The sequence below is a fragment of the Anas acuta genome, chromosome 19, assembly GCF_963932015.1.
Source record: "Anas acuta chromosome 19, bAnaAcu1.1, whole genome shotgun sequence".
Classification (NCBI taxonomy): Eukaryota; Metazoa; Chordata; class Aves; order Anseriformes; family Anatidae; genus Anas; species Anas acuta.
Window position 1 is genome coordinate 9,012,310 of NC_088997.1, and position 10,286 is coordinate 9,022,595.

The following is a 10,286-nucleotide window of genomic DNA, read 5'->3' on the forward strand; positions in this document are numbered from 1 at the left end:
CAGGAAGGGAACTGGCTCTGGCTTTCTTCTGCCTTTCTTCTTGGCTAAGCTCTGCTCTGTTATGAGTTTATCTTTACCAGGGAAAATGAAATGGCACACCATCCACTCAACCTTTTCTACAAATTGTTTTCATTTAATTAAAGTTTGAAAAACTTGAGTGAAAGGATCAGTGTGGAGAGTTGTGTTCAACACTGAACGTATTTTTTCCTTTGACTTCAGAAGAAAAAGATGATAGTATCTAGTTCCTAATTAGAGAGAGAGGTTAAGCACAGTGGGCTTTACAATATTTTTCTCTTAATTTGTTATGGATAAAACCAGGGTGATGAAATGCAGTACATTATTATTATTATTTTTAATAAATTGTTTAGCACTCGACAAAAATACCTGAATTAAAACGTGATGGGAGTCAGAGCATGAACATTTATAAGGGAGAATAATCAATAAGTCTAAAGGTTGCATCTTGAGAAAATACCCACAGAATGTTTGTTCTGGAAGAAAATCTTGCTTCAAGGCATAATAACAATAATAAAGTGACCAAAACAAACAAGAAAAAAGTATTGTTGAAATTAGAAACTATGTTGAAACAGCGTCATTCCGAAGCAGAGCTGGAAGGCTTTGTTGCAACTGTTTGATGCCTTTGCTTTTATTTAAATGCATTTTGCAGCTGTCTGGCAATTTTTAAATGTTCATGTTCTCTTACATAAAAACACTTCCTGAGAATTTTCTTCTCCCCTGCCTGTATTATTGCTTAGAATTGAGGTGAAATTTTGTTTTGGGTAAAAACCCACGTGTCTGTGTTTTTTTGTTTTTTTTTTTTCCCAAGATCCATTAAAACTTACTGAAGTAGTAATTCTTACAGTAATTCTACTTCTGTACAGGTGCTGAGGTGGAGTGTGTGTGTTTTGGCAGTATGAATTTGACGATGCTGGCTGGTATCAAACACATTACTGGCATTAAAACAAGCAGGGTCATCTGGATAAAATGTTGGGAGTTCCTGCAAAGAAGTGTTACATCTATTTTGAAATTATTCCTGTAATACGAATGTCTGTTAATATAAAGCAAAGAGCAGCTTGGTTCCATTTAATAATTGCTTCCTGTGTCTAACACTTCCATGTACAAGGCTCAAAGCTCCTCGTGAAACAGACAGAAATCCCTGACCTGCTGTGTGCGGGTGGGAGCTGCAGAGTGGGCAGCAAGGTGCCCATGGCTGTTGGCCAAGGTGGGAATTAGCAGGCAGCGCGGTGCCTTTTTCATGGGTTTTGATCCCTCTTTAGATGCATTGTTAGCCCTCAGCTGCACTCGGGGAACATGATGTTTATTCCCAGGTCCTGTATTCTATGATCTTATTTTTTTTCAGTTCTTTTTTGTCAGCGTAGATGGTAAGCTTAGAGCGCTGTGAAGAGTGCATGTGCATTACTTATTTGCTTCAGCTGTCTGGAGGGCAAACAAATTGAGCACTGCAAAGCTAGCTCATATCAACTGTCTAGGGCATACTTACCTTCTCTTCTACGGTTACTACCTGGCTGCTGTACAACTTTGTGCTTTTCCTGAAAACACTGTGAGATGCTGAAGTGCTTTTAGCTCCACTTCACGAATGGGAATTGAGCTTTTCTACAGGCAGTGGAGGTAAGGAGGTCCCCTTCAGAGTCCCTGGAGTGTTTTAGGCCCGTTGCTTAAGAGGTGGTAAATTTCCCTCTGGACATAACTACTTCTCTCCATCAGCTTACAGAAGCCATGAACAGCTTGCTTGGACTTGTGCAATTAACTGCTGGTAATTTCCTTCCGAGGGGGTTAGCCAGGGCTTTAGCACTGATGTAGGCACCAAAAGGTAGACCAAGCGAATGCCGTGTTTATGTTGTGCTGAGAGGTTTGTGTGCTCTCTCAGGAGACAGAAAAAGTCCTGGCCTTCACTTAGCTGTCTTCTGCTAACATAGCCTTGCTGTGTCCTGGCAGTGTTAGAAGTTACGTGAGTAGGATATACAAGACCACAAGGCCATTGGAAAGGAAGGTAAGAGAAAGCTGTTTGTTCATGTTACAGGAATAAAGACCGAGAAGCCGTAGTCACGAATAGGGCACAGTGGCATGAAGTAGTCAATGAGACATTGTGAGGCAGCCCCTCTGGGACTTCAGCCTGGTTGGTGAAAGCAGGCCGTGCGGTGCGGAGTGCGTTATCCCTGGGGTCAGGAGCTGCAGCTTTTATTTCTGGAGCTGCCCTGAGCACAAAACAACAAAAACAAACAAAACAACAACAACAAAACACCAAAACCTGCGTAGATTGAGCATGTTGTTAGAGCATGGCCAAGTGTTTTGTGTGATTGCTGGGACCGAAGTCAAGACCTGTTGGTTTCCCCTGACGGCAAATTGCTGTCCTCAGCTCCAGGCCCCATCTGCTGAGGCTGGGCTGGCAGCACGGGATCCACACACAGGATCCACACGCGGGATGCAGGTGCTGGCACCGTGTGCGTTCACACGGCAGCACCGTGCTTTCCCTCAGCATCAGGCTGTGGCTGTCGCACAGGCATGCGAAATGAGAAAGGTGCTGGAGCACCAGGCCCCGCTCTGCCACGAGGTCCTCATGCTCCAGCCCTGCCCCACAAGCCAGGGCTGCCCCAGCCCGGCCGTCGGGTGCGTGTGGGTGGACTTGGCCCTGATCTCACTGTTTGCAGGGCTCTTGCAGCCGCCTGCCTGCGCCGCAGCCCTTTGTTGCACATCTAAGAGAGCTGCAGCTTTTATATCCAGCCCGTGTTGTGGCAGCGTGTGGGAGCCTGGAGGCACTGAAGTACTTACAGGCAGGAAGGGAAATGGAGAGAGTGAATGTGAATTGCTATTATTATTAATAATAATATTAATGAAAAAGCTCCCAAAGATCAAGGACTTTCAAATTAATTATTCCTAGTTACAATATACAGCATGAAAAGAGGCTGCCTAAACCAATAATAGGCTTCTAGTCCTTCCCTTATTAAATTAATTTTGTTTCAGATCTTCAGCTTTTTTCCCATCTGTGCAAATTTTTTATAAATATTTAAAAGAAGAATTAGAAAGGAAAGATTAAGGAGAGCAGGAGCTGCAGTGAGCCAGCTGAGAAAAGAGTCTGGAAAAGAAATAACTTATGAGATACTGAAGCATTTCTGAATAAATATCCTTTCATTTTTATGACTATTATAATTCTCTTTCAAATACTCTTATGACCAGATCCCGCGTTTCTTGTGCATTTAAATCTCCCATTAACCTCAATGCCACAGTATTCAAAGGACCCAATCTTGCCTTCCTTGTGCTCAGTGGGACTATGGATTTGTGAGGAATGGAAAATTGCACCTTTAGAATAATTGAGCCATCTTTTTATTCTAAAACCAATAGTGGATGGGGAAGCTAATCAGATACTCCTGCATGAATCATATTGCTTAAAATATGATCATTGCCTAGGTTCATCTGAGCTACAGAGCGAGTTTCCTGCTGCCCCTCCGGGTGGGTACTGGCTGCGTTGTGCTGCGGTGAGCGAGCTCGTCTCCGAGCACTAAGCCCAGAGGTGGTACCTGGCTCCATCAAAGTCACCGGCAAAACTGCTGCTGACTGCAGGGGACCTGGGAAATCACCACATAGAACTGAACAGACTGATGCTGGGGAATATTTACCTTCATCATTAGACTCCTGAGAACTTTTCCAGGATGCCTTACTCACGGGGAGACAGTTTTCGTGTGGGGAAGGCTGTTTGCTCCATGTTAACTGTGAGTGTGTTTGTCAAACCCACAAAGATCAAATCCTGGGAGATGTGCTGTAGTTTCGTTGTGTACTTTCTGCTCCAGCTCTCTGCGTAACAGCAAGATTTACACATGGTTTTCCATTGTTGGTGTGTTATTTATGCCACAATTTTGAGCTGATAATTTAAAAGCTAGTATCTTTTGAAAGTATTGCTTAAATAGATCTTATGGTTCTCTGTGGGGAGTTTTTTTGTCCCTTTCAAGAAGAATGGCCTTGTAGTTGGAAAGTGCATTTGGGAGGAATGGTTTCGATGAAAGGGAGAGAGAGAAAAAACAATGTGCTTTACTACTCTGCGATAGTGCAAAACAAACAGAAAAAGCCTGTATAAATTGTGGTTATAGTTGCCTGAGCAATAGGTATTTGGATGCTTGGCTGGCTCTTGTCTGTGAATACCTGGTTTGTACTTAGGAGGACAGGAGTTTGGCACGCCAGGGATGCGCGCACCGGCTCCGATTCCCATTCTCCCCAAACAGAAGCCAGCTGCGGGCTGGGGACCTGTGGGGAGAAGCTGCCTGGGCTGTAGGGGGAACAGACTCTGTCCTGTCCTTGCCAAGCGAGCGGTGTTACAGGGCGATTGTAGTCTGAAGTGTGAGTGCTGTGAGTTCCTCCTGATGTTTTCAGGGAGCTGCTGTTGGCCATTCCTTGGCAGCCACTTGTCCCTGTTGTGGACCTGAGGGGAATCTCCACATGCCTCCTGGCCATGCCTGAAAAGCAAACGGCCATTAAATGTAAGTAATTGCCTCTTGGGACACTTGAGCTGGGATAGCAGCCTGGTGCAGTGTTCCCTGCGTTTCTGTACCTCGCAGTAGAGCTGGGTGCATGTGGCATAAGACCTGCCAGGAGAACTTGCTCAGCTCTGACTGTGTGCTTGCATTCAGACGTGCCTAGGGCTGGGCCTGCCTTCTTTCTCAGAGGCTTTGGGCACTTGCTTGACAGATTGCTTTCAGCTCTTTGCTCCGTTTTAATTTTAAATCCATTTGTCTAGGAAAACAAACAGAAAAAACAACCAGTCAGAAACCAAACCAAAAAAGCCTGAATCCATCTTTATCTGCCCCCCATCTCCCCATGAGGCTCACAGCTTAGGCTTCTGTCCGTAACCGAGGCCGTGCACAGCAGCGGCCGATACCTGGAGGGGTCTCTGTGAGCGGTGCTGTGGATCAGGGGGGAAGAGTGAGCTTCAAAATGACTTCTGAATGGCATCAGGATTGTGGGGTGTCCTTTTTTAAAAGAACTTGATGAAGAAATTAATTATGGGGAGAAGTAGACTACAGTGCTCCAATTTGGCAGATTTCAGTCTTGTTTATATCCCAAGTGTACTGAACTGGATGCAAGACTGTATCAATAACCCCACCTCTTGTGTGAAAACATTAAGAGTGTATTTAAAAGCAGCAGAGTTACACAGCTGTTACTTAACCTGTGCATATTGTAGAAGTCTGGATTTCTCTGTTCATGCATGATATGGGGATTATATTATTTCTGTTTCAATATTAGAAAAACTTGAATTAAAAATTGATTGCCCACCTTAGAGCTCTGACTGTGTAACCTATTGCTTGTGTACCTTCCTCTCTCGCAATGTTGCTGAAAGTGCATTTGTTGTTTTTTGCTTTTTTTTCCCCCCAAAGGAAAAACAATCTTACTATGTTTTAAACCACTGTGAAATGTCCATTTTGTTATTTAAAAGTAGAAGAGCCCTGTAATCTTCAGGATAAAAAATTAGTTAGTAGAGGAAAGGCAGATGGTGATAAAGAAAAGCTTGGTGGGGAGTGGGGAGATCTGAGGCCTTACAGAGAAGCTCATGCAGGACGTTTGAGGGACGTCTGTGTGTGCGTGGCCTTGTTCCTTTGTCCCTTGAATCCTTGCAGTTCAGAGCCCTCGTGAGCATGGTGAACCTCAATGACTTCTAACGTAAAATAAGAAATTATTTTCCTGGTGTCACTTGGGAATGTGAATTTATCATGAGTCTCAGATCTTTCTTTTCTTCTTTTGTAACTCATTTCAGGGAGGGAGGCTCCGCCTAACAAAATGGAAGTGTTCATTTAAAATTATTTTTCTTCTTTCCTCTGCTGCCATGGCTGGTCTATAGCTATTAACAATAGAAAAAGAACAGATAAAAACAAGATGAGCTTCCATATGGGGAGAAAATTGAAGAAAATGAGGGTCGTGCCTTTGGAAAAGTAGAAAGAAATACCATGCTTAGAGTTTGGTTCATGTAACTAACACATCTGGGGTGGCTGGCTTTTAATTTATGTGTTTATATTCTTAGTATATGCAGTAATCGTTTCAGCTTGCATTTCTGAACTTCCTGTTCCTTGCAGAATCAGCATAGCTTTGCTGGAGTCTTTAGAAAGACAGCCTAATAAATGTTACTCTCACTTTTCTTGCTGAGTACAGAACTGCAGGGTTAATATTCCAGCGCTGCTTATACCTGGCATTGACAGAAGAATTGAATCATTACAAAACTTTTCTATGTGAGAAGTCCTGATGTCGAGTTTAGCAACATGTATAGGGTCATTTTCAGTATCTTTCTGCATTTTCTTTTCCCTCTTAATCTGCTTCTAAAATTGCCCTGGAAAACAGGTGGCATTTGTAATCCACTTAACTCATCTCTGCACCAAGCAACCCATAAAGAGATAATGAAATTAAACATCTCTTTGGCCATTAGGACAAATAATAAATGGCTCTGGCTTGAGTAAGGAACAACATTGATCAGAACTGCTCAAGAGCAGCTAGGGAGACAATGTCCTTTAGAAGCAAATACCTCTTGAAGACTGCTGAGGGGTAAGAGAAACTCTCCAGGGCTGCCTGCTTTCAAGGTGCACAGCCTGTTTGATCGCTGAGCTGTGCAGGCTGGTGTGATGCGGATACATAAATCTTAATGCAGCTTCTTTCCATCCCCTTTGTTACAGATAATGACCCCAGGGATATTTAGTTTAAAGAAAAGTCATTTAAAAAGGGAGGCTTGATCAAGGCAGACAAAATGGGTCTTCAGTGGGCACAAATTGAAATACAGGAAATTCCATTTAATCATAAGAAGAAAGGAACTATTTTACTCTAAGGGTGATAAAACACTGGCACAGGTTGCTCAGAGAGGTTATGGAGTCTCCATCAGTGGAGATACTCGACACCCAACAGGAGATGGTCCTGAGCAGCCTGCTGGGGGTCACCCTGCTTTTTCCAGGCAATCTCCAGGGCGAAACTGATGCTAAATCCTCTTAATCTGTGAAATGACGATGGGGGTAAAATGGTGAGTCTTCTCACCCCCCCTTCCTCCCAACCTTTTTTAAAATAACAAGGTGAACCAGCCACCTGAGAAGTCTTAACATTTAAGTGCTGACGCTTCCCTTCTGGGCTTTTTGGCCCCAAAGAGTTTGGAACAGCGCAGGAGCTCGAAGGGAGAAGAGCACCAGCAAGTTGGGGATTTCTTTCTGTGGGCAGTAGCGTGCAACACCTTTCATGCTTGTACGTGCCTACAGTGCTGGGTGCTAGTATAAAAACTGGGTTAATTAGCTTGTTCAGTTGTGGTTATACAAATCCATGTGTTGTCCATGCATTCTCTGTTCCTAGAAATAAAACAAGGCTCCTGCAAATTCTGCTCAAGCAAAAAGAATAAAACAGAAAAGTAAAAGAAGGGTCTTCTGGTGATACCTAGGTGCATGCAGTCGTTCTGGGTGTATCCTTGGCTCAGCAGGTGGCATTATTTACTGACCAAAGAACATTGCTCCGCATGGCAAGCTAAGGACATTCCAAATCAGGAAAAAAAAGTAATAATAAAGTCTTCCCTGACTTATGTAACTCTTCTTCTTAATTCATTGTTCACAGTAGTTGGAGAAGATTGAAATTATGGTGGTGATTAAAAATGAGCAGACAGAAACTCAGTGAAGCAGTTTGGCAGTTCGAGAAATATCCAGTTCTAACTGGGACAAGTCTGAAGCAAAGAGCAGCCCCGCTCTCTGCACTCCGAACAAGCCTGCTGGGGGCTGGCTCTGTGCTTTTGGCTTTCGGCTTGTGCTGGTCGGTGGGGAAGGCGAGGGAGCAAGCCAAAGCTTCAGTCAGCTTCAGTGGGTGGGCGAACAGTGAGCCAGCTGCAACGCCTTCCTGTAACCATGCAGGATGCATTAAAATGTGTCTTGGAATGTAATCAGAGATTAACGATCCATTGTCTGCTTGTCTCCGAACAGCTCGTGAAATAGCCCGCGTGGAGTGACGAGGACTTGGTCTTTTGAGATGGGCACTGAGGTTTCAGGCTCCTTGTGTCTGGTTTTCGGTGGATGCAAAAATTCATTCCCCTTCGGGTAGTCAGAGCAGATGGTTGTACTACTGTTATGTAATGAATACTTAATGCAGTTCTATAGAAATTGCCACAAAACCTCAAAAATAATAATAAAAAAAAACAAACAGGATTCTTCCAGTGAATTTGCTTTAAAAAAAATCCATATCACAGGGTAGTCGTCATAAAATTACACATGATCAGCACTGCCCTTTCAAAATAAAACTAAATAACAGCTATAGAAATATAACTGAAATATGTTATAATATATATATGTTATCATATGCTATAACCAAAATATAATCATGTATAACCAAATAACTGGGTCAGTATGGTGTGTCAATTACCTGTCCTCTCCCTTCAAAGATGGTGGGGAGTGTGTGAGATAGCTGGGACTGTCAGTCTGGTGTTCTGGAGGAAGTTGACACGAAACAAATGCACAACATCTGCAAAAGCCAGATGCACATCTTCTGCCAGCCCTTCCTAACAGGGCATATCTGAAGGGAAAGAGCTTGTCTGCGGCTGATGGTCTGTGAAAGCCCTGCACGCTGGCGAGGTCAAGGCTGCTGCATCTAGTCCTGCCGTGCTCTGTCAGTAGAGGCCCCTGGCAAAACCCAGGTCAGGAAGCCACCTCTTCAGGCGATCATGTGTGCTCACAGCTAAAGGCCCTTGACATCAGCATTGCCTGTGTCAGTGCGTAGAGGTGAGCTTGTGCTCAGGTACGCTCACTCGGGACCAACTTGAAGCAAGTGCTTAACTCCTTTTAAGACCTGGAGTGAAGGTGCGGCGAGTTCTTGGTACCTTTGTGACCTCAGTTTGTCAGCCCCGATGTGATTTCTCTAGTAGTGTGCACACGTTGCTACTGACACCTATTCCTTATGCAACACACGGAGCCTTTTTCAACTACAGAATATTACACTGCAACTAAACTTAAGTTCTCCCATTAATCTCAGGTTTAGAATTCATGATGACAAATCTTATTTAAGGACCCGTGTAAATTTTGACATTAATCATTCTCTAGCACTTTGACTTAAATATGGGAGCTCCCTGCAATGCCAGACCTCAGAATTGTGCTACAATATATTTTTCAGTTGCTTTTATCGCAGCAATTTGTCTTAACCTGTCGCAGATCATTGTCTCTGAACACACAGAAACTGTCGGTAATGACTGTGTAGGTCTTTACTCTGTGACTGCAGAATGACAAGTTTCAATTGCTAGTGTTTTGTTGAAAAGCTTGAGAATACTTTAAAATGCATTAATTTCTCCCTGATAGGCTGCAACTTGTGATCTCTAAATAGGGGAATGCTTTGATGCCATGCAATAAGCTGCTACTGCTTTTCTTCATTTGATAATTATCCTACAGAGTGCTGAAGAGGAGAAAAATATGACTTATTTCATGTAAAGTTTTGGACTTCACAAACTTTCTTTTCTCGTTATTTTTATGCTGTAATGTTTCAGTTGTGCATAGTCTGAATAGGCAAAGATTTTTCCAGTAACGCAGGAACTTTTGTGCTCTTTGTCTTCCTTAACTCCCTCCTTCTAAAAACTGCGTTTGAAAAGTGCCCCAGTAAAGTGGCACCTGCCTTCTCTCACTGATGGCATCTCAACATCAATTAAGCAGAACACTAATCATCACGGCATGTTCTATCCTGCTGTTCCTATTTGCTTCAGACTGCAAACTCCCCTGAAAAGTATTCGATGTCTCTTAATTTCCTTCATTGCCGTTGTTGCTTAGGTTCATGGACTACCGAGATCCAGCTGTGAAGGACAATTTTATTGGAACATGAATTACTTTTAATTTCTAGATTTTAATGAGGTGGTTAATTACTTATGACCGTATTGTATCATTGGTGACATTTCAATTTTTAAGATAATTACACAAGTATGTGAAGCTAAAGAATTATTCTTTACAGTTCTGTAAGTCTTGCTGTTGTTGTAACACAGATCTGAAATAGAGCTCATCATTCTGAACACTTGGATTTCCATAAGTTAAGTAACCACTGATTGTTTAGTGAAGTTATCTAATATTTCCAGAGGGACTCATGGTAACATAAAATGGATTCTTAGATCTGACCATACTTGAGAAGGCAGAGCAAACCTGTATTGAATTGGTTTATCTGTAAGCAGAGCTTTTAATTTGGCTTCATGGAATTCTGTTTTGTTGGCTACGTTGCATTAGCTACAAACTGTCTAAAGCCAGATAGTGGCAAGTAGAAATGGGAGCCATAAAAATAAACCAAGAAAGCCAACCCCACATCAT